Below are 22,623 nucleotides of genomic sequence, written 5' to 3' on the forward strand. Positions count from 1 at the left end.
CATGATCACAGCTATGGATGGAGGAGTTTCTGCAAAAATCAGAGAATTATGTTGCACATTTATACCTTCTCACAATGAGGAAAACAGAACCCTAACAGAAGCCATAGGTATGCTGACAAACCTGCACAACCAGATGATCAATGAAACTGATGAAGTTGATGATGACAGCTGGTTTGGATCACTATTCTCATGGGTCCCACAATGGATGGCAGATGCATTCAAGTTCCTTGGAGCCCTGCTAGTGATGATATTTCTAGGTTTTTTTCGTTATCAAGATAATAATCTCTCAGTGCCAGAAGACTGCGAAAAAAAGCCATAGGGATGAAGATCATGATTGATGTCAAGCCAGGATGGAAGCCCAAAGACCTGACTGATGAAGAATGAGAGACTTTGTGAAGGCCAGCATTCACGCACCAGAGGGAACAAAGTTTCTCTACCCCGGGAAGCACAGAAACTATGTGGGAAGATGGTTTTATTGCAGCCCAAATGGACAATGTCAATTGATGACTTGGAATAATGACAAACATGTAAGGACAGCAGGAAGCCTGAAAGGAGTAATAGAAATCTGGACTCCAAAGAGACACTTCTTCAGACCATCATCTATAGATCCAGAAGAGGAGGAAGGGATGAACCCAGGCAATGAAGTGAAGATAAATACAGAAAAACTGAGTAAGATGAATCCAAAGACGGAAGTGAAAGTGGTCGATGAATCGCCCAGAGGGGGGAGTGTACAGGAGGTCACAAATAAAGCCTGCACTCCAATCGTCCATTTTGAGGTACCAGGAACGTTCACACCGAGATATGTGACGTATGATGAGCAAATAAACCAGCAGAGAGCCGCAGTAGGGCTCTGCCCAGTGCCTGTCAGAAGAACAGCACCTATTGAAGTACCAATACCAAGAAAACCATGCAAAGTAAGGTATCCCTTAAGAAAACCCTATCAACAGATGAAACGAAATGAAGATCGGCCAAGTACAATCCCGCAAGAAACCAAAAAGGTCTTAATGGAAGACGAATGGTGAGGTCACGAGGACCTGGACAGACTCACAGATAGAAGAAATGATGACCCAAGAATGACACAAAGAGACAAAACGCCATGAGTAAGGATATCATGAACTTAAGATAAAAGATGATGTCTAAATGTAAGAGACTTAAGCTGTAAACAAGGTGAAGATAGTCGACCAATTTACACCTGTAAATATGCTTGGAACCGCAAGAAAGCTACGAAAACTGTGCGGCTTGCTATGCTTGGTAGAAGAGTAGTGCGACAAGAGCCATTATACATAATCTACCTCAAATGAAGCACTTTATTATAAGTATATTTCTACTTTGCACAAAAGCGGAATCAACCCAGGTTACTAGAGGCCACATGAGAAAAGATTCATATTCTAGCTAAACAAGAAGAGACGGCTCAATCAAAACTCAGACGATGCAACTCGTGCCAGGGAAGCCAAGATCATACCAACAGAAGCTATGAAAAGTAGCTACTTTTAATTGAAACTAAGAACAGAATATCCTGCCCCTGAAGGATCGAGATAAGAAGGCAAAGGCAGGTGGTGGGTGAAACGAAAATCAAATACACAAATTGAGAGAAACGAGACAAATTCATGGTGTGGGAATCACGTGACCAGCCGAGTAAGAAGAAGCAGCCGAGTAAGAAGAAGCACAGGTTCACACCTATGCATGGCACCGGACCAAGCAGAGATATCAGAACTTTTCAGACAGAAGATGCAGTTTCGAGGCCAACCACAGTGAACTAATTGACACATGGCTAGAGCAAATCTCGGCCCTATGGGGCGGCCTGGGGTCTCAGGAGTACACTCTGTAACATGCTGAGTGAGTGAAATATGCTCATATGTGAGGCAGAAAGTCAGAAGCCAGAAGCAGCAGAATTAGAGGAGTGCAGTGTGTCCATATTCTCAGTTTTGAGAGTGCAAATGAAAGTCTTCAGATCAGCAGGATCATCAAAGATTGATGTTCATCCTTGATATGTCACTTTAAAAGAACATGTATGATATAAACCATATCTGACATGAAGTTGTTTCAGAGCAGGATGATAAAAAATATATTACTTGCATTGGATGGTCTTCTTTGCTACATCCTAGGAAATATGAATCCTGCAGCCCATCCAAACAAGGGCATTCTTCTCTTTGACCTTGGAAATGATGAGCAACAGTTGATTGTAGAAAATCAAAGTGCGCGATGGAGATTGTGACAACTGAGAACTTCTCATGGGGCTGATGCAATGAGCGCGTTGAATGTTGAGAGATATTTTCTTTGGTATATGGAGCAAGGCTGATAACATATTTTGCAAGAACAGAATAGAATCCTTCCCCTCACTGCCTTCCAGTAAGTCAGAAATGTATAGGTTATTGCGCCTACTTCTGTTCTCTAATTCTTCATTATGTTTTTGGAGGTCCTTCACTGCTTTTCACAACTGAGACATCTTCAGTAAAGCTTATTCAACTTTCAATTTCACTCATTCTGTTTTCAAATACATTCCATCTTTCGTCAAACTGCTGTCATTTTTGGTTGGTAGTGTCAATAAAAGCTTTGAGTGACCTAATCTCTTGTAAAATAGCTGCAATGGCAGGGTCAGTGGAGGATAGCGGCAGAGGTGATTCACTTTTAAGTCTTTTGAGAGTGGCAGCGGGAGATTGTAAATCCTTGGAAACAGTTAAAGTTTTTTTGGCTATTTTTACCAGAGGCCATGGTGAGGAAATATTATGAAGGCTAAACAGCAGATAACAGCAATATCCAAGGGGAGGCGTTTGGTTAGACTTGATATATAGAGGTTAATGAAAATAAAATGTTACCTGATTGTTTGTCTGTTTCTTTATAGGGAGTTCTTTTCTTTTCTTTTGGCTGTTATTAAACAGCCATGAGGTGGTGCTGAATGTGAGCAAAGAGCCCTGAGTAGGCTCGATCCTGCACGTTGTATTAGGGACATCGTCGGAAGCCTCCACATAAGCAGCGAATTCACACAGAGAAGGTGGTCGCGGTGGGCTCCAGGCGACACAGAGGTCTCCACACCGGCAGCTAGAACACCGCTCAAAAAGGAGAAACAGGCAGTCCCCAACAAATCTGCAATGGAGTGTGAAGAAAGCAGGTAAGATTTCAAAGGGAGCGCATTACAGGTATGATAAACAGTTGGTGGGCCAGAGCTTTGCATCTAGACGTCTATCTTCCTCTGCGCCAAAATACGCCCCCCTGCATCACAACTTCGGTTGAACGATTTGTGAAGCTTATTATGCCCAGTACTATACACATTAGTTCACTGTGCTATAACGATTTTGATACATTTTACATATTACTGAGACTATTGCAATGTGATTCTAACAACAATACGACCAATTTGAAGTCTATGCCTGACTGTATTGAGATGCCTGCTGACTCATTGGGCAGATCCCATTACTTGCCACTGAGTGTGTCTTAATTACAGGTGGACCCTGCAGGCCAGCTGTTGGTCCAGCCCTCTACTCTGTGGCATAGTATGATTTGCCTATGTGGGCAATTACCATACCCTTATCAAAGAGGCACAATTTGTATCCGTTATCAAATAGAGGACCTCTTTGATAATTGACCCCCCTTGCAGTCGTGCTGTGATTTAATTCAGTGAAATGCATGATAATACCTAAAAAATATGCATTGGCAAGGCCAACAGTTTGGGCACTTGTGTAGGCATGGGAAAGGCACTTGCCAGGTACAGCTGTAGCGGTATTAACTGGCCATTGATGGCAGCAGGTGCAACATGTACCTGGACATCTAATAGCAATGCCCAGCTAATACCTACTATTTATACACAAGCCAAAACTGTTGGCTTTGTCAATGCCTGTTTTTAACAGGATTCCGTGAAGGACACACATAGTGCTTATAAATCGAGTGACTGGAGGCAGACCTGGTTAATACATTTTTATAACTCCAGTAGCAGGAATACCACTCCAATACACAGGCCGATTCATGGAATAATTAACGCGGCGCAAGTGGGCAAAAACGTGCGAATCGCAGTGGAATAGCGAAAATCGCAGTGCAAGTGCGAAAATCGCACGAAAAGCAGCGCACTTCGATTCATGGAAGTCCGTGCGCGAGAAAACCAGCGGATGTGCGATAAAAAGTGCGCCGCGCACGTTGGCGCACAGGCCATCTAACAGCGTGCGCCAGGTCACAGCGAAAATCGCACAGGCCACAGCGAAATTCGCACATAGCGCGGCGCACGCAACAAAAGTAGGCGGAACACGGGCGTAACACTCGGAATGGGGAACAACTTGCAAAAACGTGGGCGTCACGGGGGAAGTACAGGGCACAAGTGCGCGGAACGCCCACACGCTCGCCTACAACACGTATTCATGGAATAGAATAGGGCAAAAAAGCGCACGCTCAAACCAGCGCACAGGCACAAACACGACCGCCACAAGAAAGCAGGCGGTAGCGTCTCTGCGGCTGTAAGAAATGTGCGCCAAAAGGTGCGCCAACAAATAGCACCCATATACTGCCATGATGAATGTCCTATACTGTGGCCCTCCAGGACAAATGACGTGCAAAGGGGTACCCACAAACACGGACACGCTGACAAAAAATACGTGTGCGTGTATACCGGGGTGCGCGGGAAGTCTCACACGCGATTTGGCCGGGTACGTGGATTTCAGGGGTGCGCGGGAAGTTCCACACGCGATTCCATCAGGGTAGGTGTATTTCAGGGGTGCGCGGGAAGTTCCACACGCAATTCCATCAGGGTACGTGTATTTCAGGGGTGCGCGGGAAGTCCCACACGCGATTACAGCAGGGTACGTGTATTTCAGGGGTGCGCGGGAAGTTCCACACGCGAATAGCCTGGGCGCGTGTATTTCAGGGGTGCGCGGGAAGTTCCACACGCGAATAGCCTGGGCGCGTGTATTTCAGGGGTGCGCGGGAAGTCCCACACGCGATTACAGCAGGGTACGTGTATTTCAGGGGTGCGCGGGAAGTTCCACACGCGAATAGCCTGGGCGCGTGTATTTCAGGGGTGCACGGGAAGTCCCACACGCGATTACAGCAGGGTACGTGTATTTCAGGGGTGCGCGGGAAGTTCCACACGCGAATAGCCTGGGCGCGTGTATTTCAGGGGTGCGCGGGAAGTTCCACACGCGAATAGCCTGGGCGTGTGTACTTCAGGGGTGTGCGGGAAGTTCCACACGCGAATAGCCTGGGCGCGTGTATTTCAGGGGTGCGCGGGAAGTCCCACACGCGATTACAGCAGGGTACGTGTATTTCAGGGGTGCGTGGGAAGTTCCACACGCGAATAGCCTGGGCGCGTGTATTTCAGGGGTGCGCGGGAAGTCCCACACGCGATTACAGCAGGGTACATGTATTTCAGGGGTGCGCGGGAAGTTCCACACGAGAATAGCCTGGGCGCGTGTATTTCAGGGGTGCGCGGGAAGTCCCACACGCGATTACAGCAGGGTACGTGTATTTCAGGGGTGCGCGGGAAGTTCCACACGCGAATAGCCTGGGCGCGTGTATTTCAGGGGTGCGCGGGAAGTTCCACACGCGAATAGCCTGGGCGTGTGTATTTCAGGGGTGTGCGGGAAGTTCCACACGCGAATAGCCTGGGCGCGTGTATTTCAGGGGTGCGCGGGAAGTCCCACACGCGATTACAGCAGGGTACGTGTATTTCAGGGGTGCGTGGGAAGTTCCACACGCGAATAGCCTGGGCGCGTGTATTTCAGGGGTGCGCGGGAAGTCCCACACGCGATTACAGCAGGGTACGTGTATTTCAGGGGTGCGCTTAAAGTTCCACACGCGAATAGCCTGGGCGCGTGTATTTCAGGGGTGCGCGGGAAGTTCCACACGCGAATAGCCTGGGCGCGTGTATTTCAGGGGTGCGCGGGAAGTTCCACACGCGAATAGCCTGGGCATGTGTATTTCAGGGGTGCGCGGGAAGTCCCACACGCGAATAGCCTGGGCGCATGTATTTCAGGGGTGCGCGGGAAGTTTAACACGCGATTTCAGCAGGGTACGTGTATTTCAGGGGTGCGCGGGAATTTCCACACGCGAATAGCCTGGGCGCGTGTATTTCAGGGGTGCGCAGGAAGTTTAACACGCGATTTCAGCAGGGTACGTGTATTACAGGGGTGCGTGGGAAGTTACACACGCGATTAGGCTGGGTGGGTCCTCACAGGTGTTCCCTGTACACCCTCGACGGCCCCTGCAGGCAGCCCACAAAACAGGGGACTACCCTGCACACCTGCTCATGTCTCCCACCACCCCCACCCCCCACCATCCAGGGGCACCCTCCACCAGGCCCCCACTCATGTCTCCCACCACCCCCACCCCCCAGCAGTGCAGGGGCAGCCTCCACCAGGCCCCCACTCATGTCCCCTATCACCCCCACCCCCCCCGCCACCAGGGGAACCCTCCACCAGGCCCCCACTCATGTGTCCCACCACCCCCACCCCCCCAGTCACCAGGGGCACCCTCCACCAGGCCCCCACTCATGTCTCCCACCACCCCACCCCCACCCCCCACCATCCAGGGGCACCCTCCACCAGGCCCCCGCTCATGTCTCCCACCACCCCCACCCCCCCAGTCACCAGGGGCACCCTCCACCAGGCCCCCACTCATGTCTCCCACCACCCCCACCCCCCACCATCCAGGGGCAGCCTCCACCAGGCCCCCACTCATGTCTCCCACCACCCCCACCCCCCTGCCACCATGGGCACCCTCCACCAGGCCCCCACTCATGTCTCCCACCACCCCCACCCCCCAGCAGTGCAGGGGCAGCCCCCACCAGGCCCCCACTCATGTCCCCTATCACCCCACCCCCCTGCCACCAGGGGCACCCTCCACCAGGCCCCCACTCATGTCTCCCACCACCCCCACCCCCCCAGTCACCAGGGGCAGCCTCCACCAGGCCCCCACTCATGTCTCCCACCACCCCCACCCCCCACCATCCAGGGGCAGCCTCCACCAGGCCCCCACTCATGTCTCCCACCACCCCCACCCCCCTGCCACCATGGGCACCCTCCACCAGGCCCCCACTCATGTCTCCTACCACCCCCACCCCCCAGCAGTGCAGGGGCAGCCTCCACCAGGCCCCCACTCATGTCTCCCACCACCCCCACCCCCCAGCAGTGCAGGGGCAGCCTCCACCAGGCCCCCACCCATGTCTCCCACCACCCCCACCCCCCAGCAGTGCAGGGGCAGCCTCCACCAGGCCCCCACTCATGTCTCCCACCACCCCCACCCCCCAGCAGTGCAGGGGCAGCCTCCACCAGGCCCCCACTCATGTCTCCCACTACCCCCACCCCCCTGCCACCATGGGCACCCTCCACCAGGCCCCCACTCATGTCTCCCACCACCCCCACCCCCCAGCAGTGCAGGGGCAGCCTCCACCAGGCCCCCACCCATGTCTCCCACCACCCCCACCCCCCAGCAGTGCAGGGGCAGCCCCCACCAGGCCCCCACTCATGTCCCCTATCACCCCCACCCCCCCGCCACCAGGGGCACCCTCCACCAGGCCCCCACTCATGTCTCCCACCACCCCCACCCCCCCAGTCACCAGGGGCACCCTCCACCAGGCCCCCACTCATGTCTCCCACCACCCCCCACCATCCAGGGGCACCCTCCACCAGGCCCCCACTCATGTCTCCCACCACCCCCACCCCCCACCATCCAGGGGCAGCCTCCACCAGGCCCCCACTCATGTCTCCCACCACCCCCACCCCCCACCATCCAGGGGCACCCTCCACCAGGCCCCCACTCATGTCTCCCACCACCCCCACCCCCCCAGTCACCAGGGGCACCCTCCACCATGCCCCCACTCATGTCTCCCACCACCCCCAGCCCCCACCATCCAGGGGCAGCCTCCACCAGGCCCCCACTCATGTCTCCCACCACCCCCACCCCCCACCATCCAGGGGCACCCTCCACCAGGCCCCCACTCATGTCTCCCACCACCCCCACCCCCCCAGTCACCAGGGGCAGCCTCCACCAGGCCCCCACTCATGTCTCCCACCACCCCCACCCCCCTGCCACCATGGGCACCCTCCACCAGGCCCCCACTCATGTCTCCCACCACCCCCACCCCCCAGCAGTGCAGGGGCAGCCTCCACCAGGCCCCCACCCATGTCTCCCACCACCCCCACCCCCCAGCAGTGCAGGGGCAGCCTCCACCAGGCCCCACTCATGTCTCCCACCACCCCCACCCCCCAGCAGTGCAGGGGCACCCTCCACCAGGCCCCCACTCATGTCTCCCACCACCCCCACCCCCCCCAGTCACCAGGGGCACCCTCCACCAGGCCCCCACTCATGTCTCCCACCACCCCCACCCCCCACCATCCAGGGGCAGCCTCCACCAGGCCCCCACTCATGTCTCCCACCACCCCCACCCCCCTGCCACCATGGGCACCCTCCACCAGGCCCCCACTCATGTCTCCCACCACCCCCACCCCCCAGCAGTGCAGGGGCAGCCTCCACCAGGCCCCCACTCATGTCTCCCACCACCCCCACCCCCCAGCAGTGCAGGGGCAGCCTCCACCAGGCCCCCACCCATGTTTCCCACCACCCCCACCCCCCAGCAGTGCAGGGGCAGCCTCCACCAGGCCCCCACTCATGTCTCCCACCCCCCCAACCCCCAGCAGTGCAGGGGCAGCCTCCACCAGGCCCCCACTCATGTCTCCCACCACCCCCACCCCCCTGCCACCATGGGCACCCTCCACCAGGCCCCCACTCATGTCTCCCACCACCCCCACCCCCCAGCAGTGCAGGGGCAGCCTCCACCAGGCCCCCACCCATGTCTCCCACCACCCCCACCCCCCAGCAGTGCAGGGGCAGCCCCCACCAGGCCCCCACTCATGTCCCCTATCACCCCCACCCCACCGCCACCAGGGGCACCCTCCACCAGGCCCCCACCCATGTCTCCCACCACCCCCACCCCCCAGCAGTGCAGGGGCATCCTCCACCAGGCACCCACACATGTCCCCCAGCCCCCAGGTCCTGACGATACTCAATCATGGCAGTAATGGGCAGCATACCCAGCACAAACACCCAGGCAAGGATTGCATCCAGCCACATAGTGAATGCAATTACATGATACAACCCCAATGGCAAGTATGTAAATGAACACATGTCCGTCACACACACATACACAACGGGTGCAAGTGAATGTCAAAACCCATATCATGACATGTATGAAACCAATGAGAAAATACCACAAGTGAAAGTTAAAAAAACATGTATTAAAGATGAAAAATAAGTAAACAAATCAAACATACAACAATGGGGATAACAAAATAAATGGTCCATGTCCGAGAACAAATGTAAAAATAAAAAAAAACAAAGTAATCCAAAAACAAATGTTGTCCAAAGCAATGTCATGTGGAAGGAAAATAATGAAAAACCATTTCCTCATGGTGAACACAATAATCAATAAAAAAAATGTTTCTTCAAAAAGCAAACTATATACACGAATATTCCAGGGTCCATGAGCCCAACACCATAAATGAAACCTACTACTACCTAATGAAAAAAATATCTACAAAAAAGTGGCCATTGTCCGAGCAGTCCAAAAAAATAAAAATGAATAAAGGAAACATAACACTAACTAAATAACTATATACAAAGGCAGCGGGCAAGTCCTGCGGCTCACTCGGTGATGTTGCTGGCCAGGGCATCATCGAACTCCATGTCGATGTCCTGGAGGCGGGACTCTGTCCTGGCCCCGAGGTCTCGCAGGGATAACCCCATGTTCAGCTCAAACTCCCTGCGAGCTTCCTCGAGGCACTCAGCCCGCCTCAACGCCCGACGCATGGAGAACTCCGCCCTGACCATGGTGAGCCGCTCCTCTTCCGCCCGCTGCCGCTCCGCACCTATCCGCTGGACCAACTGCTCCCACACGGAAGACACCACCATCCCAGGGTTGCCCTGCCCTCCGGCCGATGCCTTCCCCTCTGATCTTGATGGCCCCGAGCCATGATGCCTCCCACGTCGAGCCTGCTGCTGCCTCCGACGCCACTGCCTCTGCCAGCACGACGGCATCCAGGCTGATGGAAACCACCGACGCCGTCGTGCACGTGCCCTGCCCGATGATGCTGTCACATCTTCCATCAGCTGGGGTCCAGTTGCTGTGTTGTCCACCCCTGCTGGACCTCCGACTCCCAACTGTGGCAGGGATGGGATCCCCACCGAGCTGGCTGCATTGGTCGCATCTGGGCCGGAAGACGGCAAGGAGAACGACTGGTGTATAGCCTGCACAGAGGAGGAGAGGGCCGCCAGATTGGCCAACACATGCAGCAAACCCCCGAACATGGCCGATCCCAATTGGGCCACGTCGGCACGGTGCACTTCCTGATGACGTGCGTGCTCCTCCCGGGAAGCATGCACGGCATCACGAATCACAGCCGTGCACATCGCGACCCCAATCAGGACCTTCTCCACACGGCCAGGGGTTCCCACGTCCGCAGGTGGAGGGGAGTCAGGTGACATGGACATCCCCTCTACCTGCGGACGGGCCTGGGACGGGGCATCCCTGCTGGTGCATGGTGGTGCACTCACAGGGTCAGGGACAGCGACATGCACAGGCCCCTCCACGGTGACCTGTGCTGCCTCCTGCCCCTGGCCCTGGACTGCACCACTTGCACCAGCAGAGATGCCCCCACCAGGCCCCATGTGTGCCCCAGTGGCGGCCTCCTCCTCCTCTGTGCAAACCACCAACCTGGATGGCTCCTCACCGTCTCCCACCGTAGTAGGCCCCTGTGGGGGCTCACCCACCCCTTCCGCTGCAGCCGTAGGGGCATCCCCGCCGCCTTGCTCCACAGCGCCGTCTCCGCCCTCTTCTTCACTAGCCGCTGCGTAGAGGGAGACAAAGAACACAAGCATCAGGGTACTGTACAATGGTCCCCTAGACAGGAAGCAATAGCAGATGAGCACCACTGTCAAAGTACACTTCCATCATGTCCCTCCACAACACATGGGTCAGTCCAGGCAAAACACACACAGTAACAGGCATGGTGCATGCCATGGACATTTCCATGCATGTCCAATGGACTCTTGAAACATTCAATGATATGTAACTCACATGCATCATGGCTCATGCCTATCACATGCACACACTTCACCTCAGTCACATCCATCTGGCCCCAAACACACCAAACACAGCGGATACAAGGGTAATTTGGCTGCTTCACTGAATCTGTGCATTGTCACACACATGTGTCATGCATCCATGGCATGCACAAGTCACAGACACGCAGGTCAGGCACACAGACATGGCTACCATATATGTACCTGGCATCAGAACCCATCCCTCACCCCCACCCATGTCCAGGTACAGAGATTGGCATGCTCTCATGTTCAAAATCTGCATGGGGCTCCCCACGCGGCATTTGAACACATGCAACAACCATGTGGGTCACACATCACTGGTCGCACATGCATTACTATGATGTCCCTGCACACATACATGCATACATGGCCTATGGCACACATACAGGCAAGTATCATAGAACCAGCACACCGCAACATGCCCTGTCTCACACAGTAATGCTTGCACACTTACCGCTCAACTCCAGACGGGCCTCCCTCTCAAGGATCTGGGCGTGGAGCGCTGGGCGTACGCGTTCCAGGACCCTCATCTGGATGGAACTCATGTGGCCCCGGCCCCCCTCCACGAGGCGCCGGGCCTTCACAAGGGTCCTGGACCTCAAGTCCTCCCAGCGCTTCTTGATCTTCAGGACGTTGCGGGTTGCCACCCCCTCCGCGTTGATGGCAACCACACAGTCGGCCCAAATCCTCTCCCGTCCTTCCTTGCTGGCGCGGGATGATCCAAAGAGGGCATCATACTGCCCCAGGACATGCTCCACCAGGACACGAACTTCGGTGGCAGTGAAGCTGGTGCCCCTCTGCCCCTCTGGCCTGGGGTTGCCACTGGTGCCAGATGTGGAAGTGCCCGACATGGCAACCCCAGAGGCAGGTGTGGGTGGGCAACTGGGTCCTGGGGCTGGGCTGTGGAGCGATGTAATCCCAGTCGGGAGTCTTCAGTTCCAGCAGGGATGGACACAGCAACTGGACCCCTGCAGATGGCTGATGTGCAGGCACCAAATGGCAGGGCACGGTGGCAGCAGGCAGGCAGGCAGCAGCAGATGGCACGTGGGAGGCTGCTCGGGGCACTGGGGGGCAGTAACTCGGCCTTCTGGGCAGGAGCGTGGTCTTCCGTGTGTTTTCGCGTGGCCAGCTTGATACGGAGTGATTTGGCACGTGAAAATCATGCACGTCAGCGTGAAATCAGAGGAAAGGCCCTCAGCGCGTAAGCACGTCAGCACGCATACGCGATTCTATTGGACCAGAGTCCCTCAGCGCGTAAGCGCGTCTGTGACGTGACCCGCACGGGTGTTCCCCACTCAGCACGTGATGACGGAGCACACGTGGAAATACTGCACGTCAGCGTGTAATTGGACAAAAGTGTATTTCATGGATGCGCGGGCACTTACACACGCAAGTACGTCAGCGCACCTGTATCCCGTGGTGCGTGGGAATTACCACACGCTATTGGACTGGGAACTGGATTCCAGGGGTGCGCGGGTCACACGCTCGCCTAGAACACGCGCAAAGCAGAAATTTGCGCACTTTAACAATAACAAGCTCAGACGCCAGGATGAACATACCGTTCCTAGCAGCAGTGGCAGTGGGCTACCAAAGAAGGAGGAGGAGGATAGTCAGGGCCAGAATATTCACACCCAGAACCAGCCTTTTCGGGATGCCTGATGACCAGGTGTATGGGAGGTACAGGTTTCCACCACACATAATACTGGACCTGGTGAGTGAGTGGGAGGATGACCTCACATCACCCACCCTGTGCTCCCAAGCACTCAGCCCCCTGGAGAAGGTCCTCAATGTACTGGACTTCTTAGCCACTGGATCATTTCAGCGGACAAGTGCCATAGTGGGTGGGGTGTCACAGGCCACCCAGTCACGCTGCCTACACCAGGTCTTGAACATCATCACTGCACGCCCATCAGTCCGCAGGCACATATACCTGCCCAGAACACCTGCAGAAAGGCTTGCTGCCGCCCTGGATTTTTACGGTGTGGCACGATTCCCCAAAGTGCTAGGTGCCATCGACTGCACCCATGTGGCTCTACGTCCCCCCAGGGCATCTGAGGACATCTATAGGAACCGCAAGCACTGGCATTCCATCAACGTGCAGGTAGCATGTAATGCCAAGGGAATCATCACCTCAGTATATGCCAACTATCCCGGGTCCACCCACGACAGCTTCATTTACCGAATGTCCACCCTAAGCCGGGACCTAGAAGCTGGGCGGCATGGCGATACATGGCTGCTTGGTGAGTATGTATGCCACTGCACATGCATGCATGTTGGATACTGAGCAAGGTCACAACCCCACCAATGATACCAATCACCACCTCCACAGGGGACAGTGCCTACCCTCTCAGCCCCCACATGATGACGCCAATTCGGAACCCCACCACGCCACCCGAGGTAAGATATAACACAGCCCACATTACGACCCGGGGCATAGTGGAGCGCACATTCGGAGTGCTAAAGTCACGCTTTCGCTCCCTTGACCGTTCTGGCGGCCAGCTGTTATACGCTCCCCCAGTAGTGTGCAGGATCATAGTGGCAGCATGTGTCCTGCACAACGTTGCAACACGCCGGGGCCTGGCCGTGGACATGGTGGTGGCCCCACATCCCCAACCACATTCACAGCCGCTGCGCATGGGAGGGGAAAGGGCACGGGGGGAGGCAGCCCGTACACAGCTAGTGGCTAATTACTTCACATAGAAATCACACCCCTGTGGAGTGCACACTGCCCTGGCACATTCCATCTGACAATCAATGATGACTCAACCTGACACTGATCCTGAATGTCTGGAGAATGAACCGTGAATACCATATCAGCCTGAGATTGTTCACCTGGAAGTGTCACAATGTGTGCATCCCTACCCACACAGACACCACCAATGCAGTTTTGTGGAGTTACACATTCAAGCAGCTAAAATGAATACCCACTTGCAAAATGCAACAAGAGGACAGTGCCATGTCAGCCAACCCAACCCCAGCACCGCCACACGACACACCGTGCCATGTCATGCTATTTGCAGGTAAACAAAGTAATCCCCACAACATGACACTAGTGTCACTATGTACAGTGTCCCTATTAGAAACCTGCAACACCTGAAATGCTCACAGCAATGCCGGACCAACAACATACTTGAGCACGTACTACCATTAACATGACATCACAAATGTTACATATTAGTAGTCTCACCACCTGGAAATGCCTGCACTCCCACCACTACCAACTGTGCAGTGTTGGCGCCATGTAGAGTTGTAGGTGCACTGCTGCCAACATGGACCCCATCTCCAGACTAGAGGTCCTTGTGTAGACATGAGGAAGGGACCTGCAAATTGGGAGGTAGACACAGAAGATGAGTTACACATCAATGCAACATGCAGTGTACAACACAACATCAATATGCACTAGGAATGTATACACAGTATTGACTACAGACTGCCCACACAGCTCATGGGAGTCCAACGTCACTGTGTAATTCACTGTCACTTGGGCACACCCTTTGCAAGCCCATGGAAACGGGAAGCAGGAGGGGTGTGTGTGACTCAAACCCAAGCATCTGAACCAAATACATTACAAGCCTGCATGTGCCCAGCCACAATGCAGCGTATGCCCACAGGAACCACAGAAGCCAACAAATCGTCCCAAAAAAATAGGGAATAAAATAAATAAAAATAAAAATAAAAATAAGAAACAACCAAAAATGGCCATTGATGGGCCCGGGGGGGGTTGGGGAGGCCACCCAGGAGGTCAGAGGACAGGATGCACACCAGAACCCACCTGCGTGGATCCTGGGAAAATAAAACACCTCCATGGGCTCATGGCCCACACGGCTACCCTATTGTGGGAGTATCACTGCTGTCGCTATTATCACCCTGTGCAGCTGCATCCGGAGGTGGTTGCACTATGGGAGGCAGCCCACGCAAGGCCCTAGTCTGCTCCTCCATGGCTGCAAGCATGCGGGTGTGGTAGGTCTGGTTCTGGAGGATGAGTGTGCGGAGGTCCCCATGCAACAACTCACGGGATGCCCGGACCTCCGCCCTCGTTGCCTGCATCTCAGCTGAGAGCGTACGGGTGAGACGCTCCAGCTGCTGTTCTGTCCTTTGGTGTGTTGAAGCCTCAAGCTCAACAAGAGTCGTCCTGAGGTGAAGGAGCTCCTGCCTCAGGGCTTCCCTGTGGCCCTGGGACTCAATGGAGATGGCCTCCTGCAGAGTCGCCAGTGCCGCCTGCCTGTCCCTGTTGGACCCCAACATGTCCTCCCTGTGTGACTGGCAGATGGAGTCGGTTGCCTGCTCTAGTCGCTCCATCAGCCTTTCTGGGGGGACAATGGAAGTGGCCACCCTATCCATGGCCTGAGCCATCATCTCGGATGATGCAGCCTGTTGGGTTGCCATACCGTAAATGGATTGCTCCCATGCGGTATTGCCAGGTGGCGTACGGCCACCACGTCGGCGGGCACCACACCTGTCTGGGGCAAGGCGAACTGCGCCTTGCTGTGCCGGCACTGCCTGAGGCTGCAGGACTGCATTCCCCCTCTGATCTGCTGGCCCAGGAACAGGATCAGATGTCGCGGAGTGTGACCCTGCATCCGTAACCACCAAAGGCGTAGCTGCCAACACTGACATCCCCATGGAGGGTTCTGACCCTGGTGCAGGTGGGTGAGACAGAACAGAATCCCTCCCTGGAACACTCACCTGCGACCGCACGTAGGTCTCATCCGAATCAACACCTGAGTACAGCTCGGGGGAGGTGCAGCCAGAGACACCCCTTGAGAGCACGACCTGCAGCACTTGTGGGTTCTCCCCCACCACCACACCACGTCCCTCACTGGTGGTTGGTCGGCCCTCGGACCCCTCCTGGGTCTGCACCATCTCCACAACCCCAGCAGTATCAGGTGCGTCTTCCCCTGCAAAGACATGAAAACAAAGAAATGGAAACAGGCATTAGCACCATGGCACACAATGAGGGCTGAGAAGCAAGAGAACCAGTACTTGATTGACACATGTCCCACATGACTAAAACCCTCCCATGCATGCACCCTCAATGGTTATGAAGTGCAGGCAAATGGCACACACTGATGACACTAAAGATGGAAGATGAACACATTTTCTGCATGCTGCCTGGCAGTGGCATCACACATTGGCCTGTGATTGCCAGGTGAAACACACATGCCATCACACAGATGGCATGTACCATTGCTATTGAGTGAAGATGGAGAGGAGGGCAGCACCTATTCATTCAGTCCAGTTCCCACATGTAATTGCTTTTGTAATTCTAACAGGTCAGATTTTTCACCTGGAGCTGCCAGTCTGAAATGGTCCAATTGCACAGGGACATGTGTGTACAAATGATATCCAGGTAACAAAGTCACTCCACTTTACCATAGCCATGTCAGACATGTGACTAGTGGACAGCGACATGGCTAGTAAAAGTGGGGGAATGCAAACAATCTGACTGAATGAACAGTGAAAAATAAGCAACTATGTTGTGGCAAGGTGACACTTCAAGGGCAACTGGCGTGCAGTTGGGCTAGATGTCTACTGTTGGCAGAAGGGATACTGCTATGGCCAAATGCAGCTGCGCAGGAAGTATTGCATGAAGCACATGGCTGACCCATACGACTCAGGCGCACACACTCTCACCTGGCACACAAACAGAAGCCCTCACACACACACCATGCACATGGATGACACACACATGCATGTGCACTCACCGGACAATGCCTCGTAATCAGCCAGATCTCCCACGTCTTGGATCTGTTCCTCCGTGACGTAGGTCCCAGCGACTGACTCATGTGGAGTGAGTTCCATGTCTACTACTGGAGACCCACCTCCAGTCACTAGAGTTGCGGCATGACTTGAGGCCAGCTTACTCTTTGCCCTGCGCTTTAGGTCATTCCAGCGCTTATAGCAATCATTGGCTGTGCGCCTCACGATTCCAAGGGCACTTACAATGTCCGCAACGGTCTGCCAGTGTGCCTGGCATTGTGCAGGTGTGGTCTTGGATCCTGCAACAATGACCATCTCGTTGTCATGTCCGGACACATACTCGACAAGTGCATTCAGTTCGTCATCCGTGAAGCTGGGCTTCCTGGACGGGCCGGACTGTGTAGCCGTGTCTGGGGCATCAGCCTGTGCCGGACGAGCACTCTTCCTCTTCCGCTTGGAAGGTGGTGGTGATCCTGAGTGTCCTGTGCCGCTCTGGACACTAGGGGCAGGAGCCCTGGTGGACTCTGTATCAGGAGTGTGGGATTGCACACTCAGCATGGGAGTTGGTGCAGGCATTGGCTCTAGTGTGATGGTGTCAGGGGGAATGTCAGCAGCATGGACTAGGACCGACACTGTCCTGGCTGGGTGTGTGAGGGCTGGGGTGGATGGAGCCGCAGCTGCCCCTGCAGCCTCTCCGCCCTGCCTCCTTGGTGCAGCAGATGACCTTGCTGCCCCAGATCCACGTGGCATGATGGCATCAACGTGCACCAGCGCACGTGTCGTAGCCCTGCTGACCTGGAAGTCAGCCATGGAGTCAGCCAGGTCTGGTGCCACAATGGGCTGGTCCAACAAGGGCTGAGCATGGATGGTGTCAGCCACATCAGCCTCAACGGGAGGGGGGGGGGGGATTATGGGTGTCCGTGGCTGGTCCTCCACACATGGGGGGACAGGCTCACCCTGCAAGTTACGACCACGTCCCCTACCGGATCCACCATGGCCACCACTTGTGGCTCTTCCACTTTTGCCACCCTTACGGAATCCTCGCCTCCCAGCCATGGCACTGATGTTAATGTGCGTATGGGAGTGGATGTAGACTATTGTCCTGGGCAATTGGGGGTCAAAGGGGTTGGGTACCAGATGGTAATTGTACCCTAGTGCTCTAGCAAGGCTGAATGTAACCCCTGGGGAAAGATGACGGGTCACGCAACGCACAGGAGGCCCAAAAAAGGGAGATGACGTGCACGCATCCCCTCCTAGACCACGTGTGCAGAAAGAAAAACCTGCACTACGCTGTGGCACCCAGTAACACAAGAATGAACGTATGCGTGTCACACGCAGCCTAGAATGACCTCTGAAGGGGTCGGCTACACACAGGGCAAGCACAGATGTTAGATACGTGCGTGACTCACCGTCTGCCAGGTAAAAGAGCGTGAAAAATGAGCGCGTTTGGTTGGCAACACCCCCGCCAAAAGAAGATATGTACGCTGTCTGAGGAGACAGGACAACAGTAGAAGGGAACACTGTTTGAGGGAACAGGCCCAGGTAAACCAGTACAAGAGAAAAAATAGAAAAAGCTGTCAGAGGTAACAGGGAGTACGAACTTGAAACGCCGTGAAGTAAATCGCGTGTGAAACGACAAGAAGTACAGAATTCACCCACTCGCTCTCCACGAAAAGCAGTACAAGGAATTGGTGTTCTACACGTACCTTATATGCAGGCCCACACGTACAGCGTCACTTACGCGGCGTGTACGTGCTAGGCCCATTCCCACCAATTACACGCTTTGTCACTTCTGCGTGTAGGTCCATTTGCACCAATTACACGCTTTGTCACTTCTGCGTGTATGTCCATTTGCACCAATTACACGCTTTGACACTTCTGCGTGTAGGTCCATTTGCACCAATTACACACTTTGACACTTCTGCGTGTAGGGCTATTTCCACCAATAACACGCTTTGACACTCGGATGTGTCACGCAAATTTTTCCTACCCGTGCACGTGACTTCATAGACGCGCATACGCGTTTACGCGCTAAGGGCCTTTCATCGATTTACACGCAGACGTGTGGGATTTTCACGTGCAAAATCACTCACTACGTATCAAGCTGTCCACGCGTTCACACACGAAAGACCACGCTCCTGCCCAGGAGGCCAAATTACTGCCCCCCAGAGCCCTGAGCACGCTCCCACCTGCCATCTGCTGCTGCCTGACTGCCTGCTGCCCACGTGCCCTGCCACTTGCTGCCTGCACATCAGCCAGGGGTGCTGTTGCTGTGACCACCCCTGCTGGAACCAAAGGCTCCCGATTGCTTTTCCGTCACCCCACAGCCCAGCCCCAGGACCCAGTTGCTCACCCACTCCTGCCTCTGGGGTTGCCATGTCGGGCACTACAACATCTGGCACCAGTGGCAACCCCCGGCCAAGGAGGCAGAGGGGCACCAGCTTCAGTGCCAGGGAAGTTGGTGTCCTGGTGGAGGGTGCCCCTGCACTGCTGGGGGGTGGGGGTGGTGGGAGACATGGATGGGGGCCTGGTGCAGGGTGCCCATGGTGGCGGGGGGGTGGGGGTGATAGGGGACATGAGTGGGGGCCTGGTGGAGGCTGCCCCTGCACTGCTGGGGGGTGGGGGTGGTGGGAGACATGAGTGGGGGCCTGGTGGAGGGTGCCCCTGGTGGCTGGGGGGTGGGAGACATGGGTGGGGGCCTGGTGGAGGGTGCCCCTGGATGGTGGGGGGTGGGGGTGGTGGGAGACATGAGTGGGGGCCTGGTGGAGGGTGCCCCTGGTGGCTGGGGCTGGGGGTGATAGGGGACATGAGTGGGGGCCTGGTGGAGGGTGCCCCTGCACTGCTGGGGGGTGGGGGTGATAGGGGACATGGGTGGGGGCCTGGTGGAGGGTGCCCCTGCACTGCTGGGGGGTGGGGGTAGTGGGAGACATGGATGGGGGCCTGGTGGAGGGTGCCCCTGGTGGCGGGGGGGTGGGGGTGATAGGGGACATGAGTGGGGGCCTGGTGGAGGCTGCCCCTGCACTGCTGGGGGGTGGGGGTGGTGGGAGACATGGATGGGGGCCTGGTGGAGGGTGCCCCTGGTGGCGGGTGGGTGGGGGTGATAGGGGACATGAGTGGGGGCCTGGTGGAGGGTGCCCCTGCACTGCTGGGGGGTGGGGGTGGTGGGAGACATGGATGGGGGCCTGGTGGAGGGTGCCCCTGGTGGCGGGGGGGTGGGGGTGATAGGGGACATGAGTGGGGTCCTGGTGGAGGCTGCCCCTGCACTGCTGGGGGGTGGGGGTGGTGGGAGACATGAGTGGGGGCCTGGTGGAGGGTGCCCCTGGTGGCTGGGGGGTGGGGGTGGTGGGAGACATGGGTGGGGGCCTGGTGGAGGTTGCCCCTGGATGCTGGGGGGTGGGGGTGGTGGGAGACATGAGTGGGGGCCTGGTGGAGGGTGCCCCTGGTGGCTGGGGGTGGGGGTGGTGGGAGACATGAGTGGGGGCCTGGTGGAGGGTGCCCCTGGTGGCTGGGGGGTGGGGGTGGTGGGAGACATGAGTGGGGGCCTGGTGGAGGGTGCCCCTGGTGGCTGGGGGGTGGGGGTGATAGGGGACATGAGTGGGGGCCTGGTGGAGGGTGCCCCTGCACTGCTGGGGGGTGGGGGTGATAGGGGACATGGGTGGGGGCCTGGTGGAGGGTGCCCCTGCACTGCTGGGGAGTGGGGGTGGTGGGAGAGATGGATGGGGGCCTGGTGGAGGGTGCCCCTGGTGGCTGGGGGGTGGGGGTGGTGGGAGACATGGATGGGGGCCTTGTGAAGGGTGCCCCTGGTGGCGGGGGGGTGGGGGTGATAGGGGACATGAGTGGGGGCCTGGTGGAGGGTGCCCCTGCACTGCTGGGGGGTGGGGGTGGTGGGAGACATGGATGGGGGCCTGGTGGAGGGTGCCCCTGGTGGCGGGGGGGTGGGGGTGATAGGGGACATGAGTGGGGGCCTGGTGGAGGGTGCCCCTGCACTGCTGGGGGGTGGGGGTGGTGGGAGACATGGATGGGGGCCTGGTGGAGGGTGCCCCTGGTGGCGGGGGGGGTGGGGGTGATAGGGGACATGAGTGGGGGCCTGGTGGAGGGTGCCCCTGGTGGCTGGGGGGTGGGGGTGGTGGGAGACATGGATGGGGGCCTGGTGGAGGGTGCCCCTGGTGGCAGGGGGGGTGGGGGTGATAGGGGACATGAGTGGGGGCCTGGTGGAGGGTGCCCCTGCACTGCTGGGGGGTGGGGGTGGTGGGAGACATGGATGGGGGCCTGGTGGAGGGTGCCCCTGGTGGCTGGGGGGTGGGGGTGGTGGGAGACATGGATGGGGGCCTGGTGGAGGGTGCCCCTGCACTGCTGGGGGGTGGGGGTGGTGGGAGACATGGATGGGGGCCTGGTGGAGGGTGCCCCTGGTGGCAGGGGGGGTGGGGGTGATAGGGGACATGAGTGGGGGCCTGGTGGAGGGTGCCCCTGCACTGCTGGGGGGTGGGGGTGGTGGGAGACATGGATGGGGGCCTGGTGGAGGGTGCCCCTGGTGGCTGGGGGGTGGGGGTGGTGGGAGACATGGATGGGGGCCTGGTGGAGGGTGCCCCTGGTGGCTGGGGGGTGGGGGTGATAGGGGACATGAGTGGGGGCCTGGTGGAGGGTGCCCCTGCACTGCTGGGGGGTGGGGGTGATAGGGGACATGGGTGGGGGCCTGGTGGAGGGTGCCCCTGCACTGCTGGGGGGTGGGGGTGGTGGGAGACATGGATGGGGGCCTGGTGGAGGGTGCCCCTGGCGGCTGGGGGGTGGGGGTGGTGGGAGACATGGATGGGGGCCTTGTGAAGGGTGCCCCTGGTGGCGGGGGGGTGGGGGTGATTGGGGACATGAGTGGGGGCCTGGTGGAGGGTGCCCCTGCACTGCTGGGGGGTGGGGGTGGTGGGAGACATGGATTGGGCCTGGTGGAGGGTGCCCCTGGTGGCGGGGGGGTGGGGGTGGTGGGAGACATGGATGGGGGCCTTGTGAAGGGTGCCCCTGGTGGCGGGGGGGTGGGGGTGATAGGGGACATGAGTGGGGGCCTGGTGGAGGGTGCCCCTGCACTGCTGGGGGGTGGGGGTGGTGGGAGACATGGATGGGGGCCTGGTGGAGGGTGCCCCTGGTGGCAGGGGGGGTGGGGGTGATAGGGGAAATGAGTGGGGGCCTGGTGGAGGGTGCCCCTGCACTGCTGGGGGGTGGGGGTGGTGGGAGACATGGATGGGGGCCTGGTGGAGGGTGCCCCTGGTGGCGGGGGGGTGGGGGTGATAGGGGACATGAGTGGGGTCCTGGTGGAGGCTGCCCCTGCACTGCTGGGGGGTGGGGGTGGTGGGAGACATGAGTGGGGGCCTGGTGGAGGGTGCCCCTGGTGGCTGGGGGGTGGGGGTGGTGGGAGACATGGGTGGGGGCCTGGTCGAGGGTGCCCCTGGTGGCTGGGGGGTGGGGGTGGTGGGAGACATGGGTGGGAGCCTGGTGGAGGGTGCCCCTGGATGCTGGTGGGTGGGGGTGGTGGGAGACATGGGTGGGGGCCTGGTGGAGGGTGCCCCTGGATGCTGGGGGGTGGGGGTGGTGGGAGACATGAGTGGGGGCCTGGTGGAGGGTGCCCCTGGTGGCTGGGGGTTGGGGGTGGTGGGAGACATGGGTGGGGGCCTGGTGGAGGGTGCCCCTGGATGCTGGGGGGTGGGGGTGGTGGGAGACATGAGTGGGGGCCTGGTGGAGGCTGCCCCTGCACTGCTGGGGGTGGGGGTGTTGGGAGACATGGGTGGGGGCCTGGTGGAGGCTGCCCCTGCACTGCTGGGGGTGGGGGTGCAGGGGGACATGAGCAGGTGTGCAGGG

At 57.6% G+C, this 22,623-nt stretch overlaps 1 long non-coding RNA gene across 2 annotated transcripts in view; it reads left to right on the forward strand.

Annotated features, from left to right (window-relative positions):
• Positions 1 to 22,623, forward strand: part of LOC138472829 (uncharacterized) — a 366,644-nt gene that overhangs the window by 143,168 nt on the left and 200,853 nt on the right. The window contains exon 2 of one of the 2 annotated variants that reach the window (XR_011268686.1): positions 2,843 to 3,109. The exons of the other annotated variant lie outside the window; for it this stretch is intronic. This is a non-coding gene — a long non-coding RNA (uncharacterized lncRNA). The remainder of the gene's footprint in view (positions 1 to 2,842; positions 3,110 to 22,623) is intronic. 2 annotated transcript variants of the gene reach the window in all.

This window comes from Ambystoma mexicanum, chromosome 8, assembly GCF_040938575.1.
Source record: "Ambystoma mexicanum isolate Mex_15411 chromosome 8, UKY_AmexF1_1, whole genome shotgun sequence".
Lineage (NCBI taxonomy): Eukaryota > Metazoa > Chordata > Amphibia > Caudata > Ambystomatidae > Ambystoma > Ambystoma mexicanum.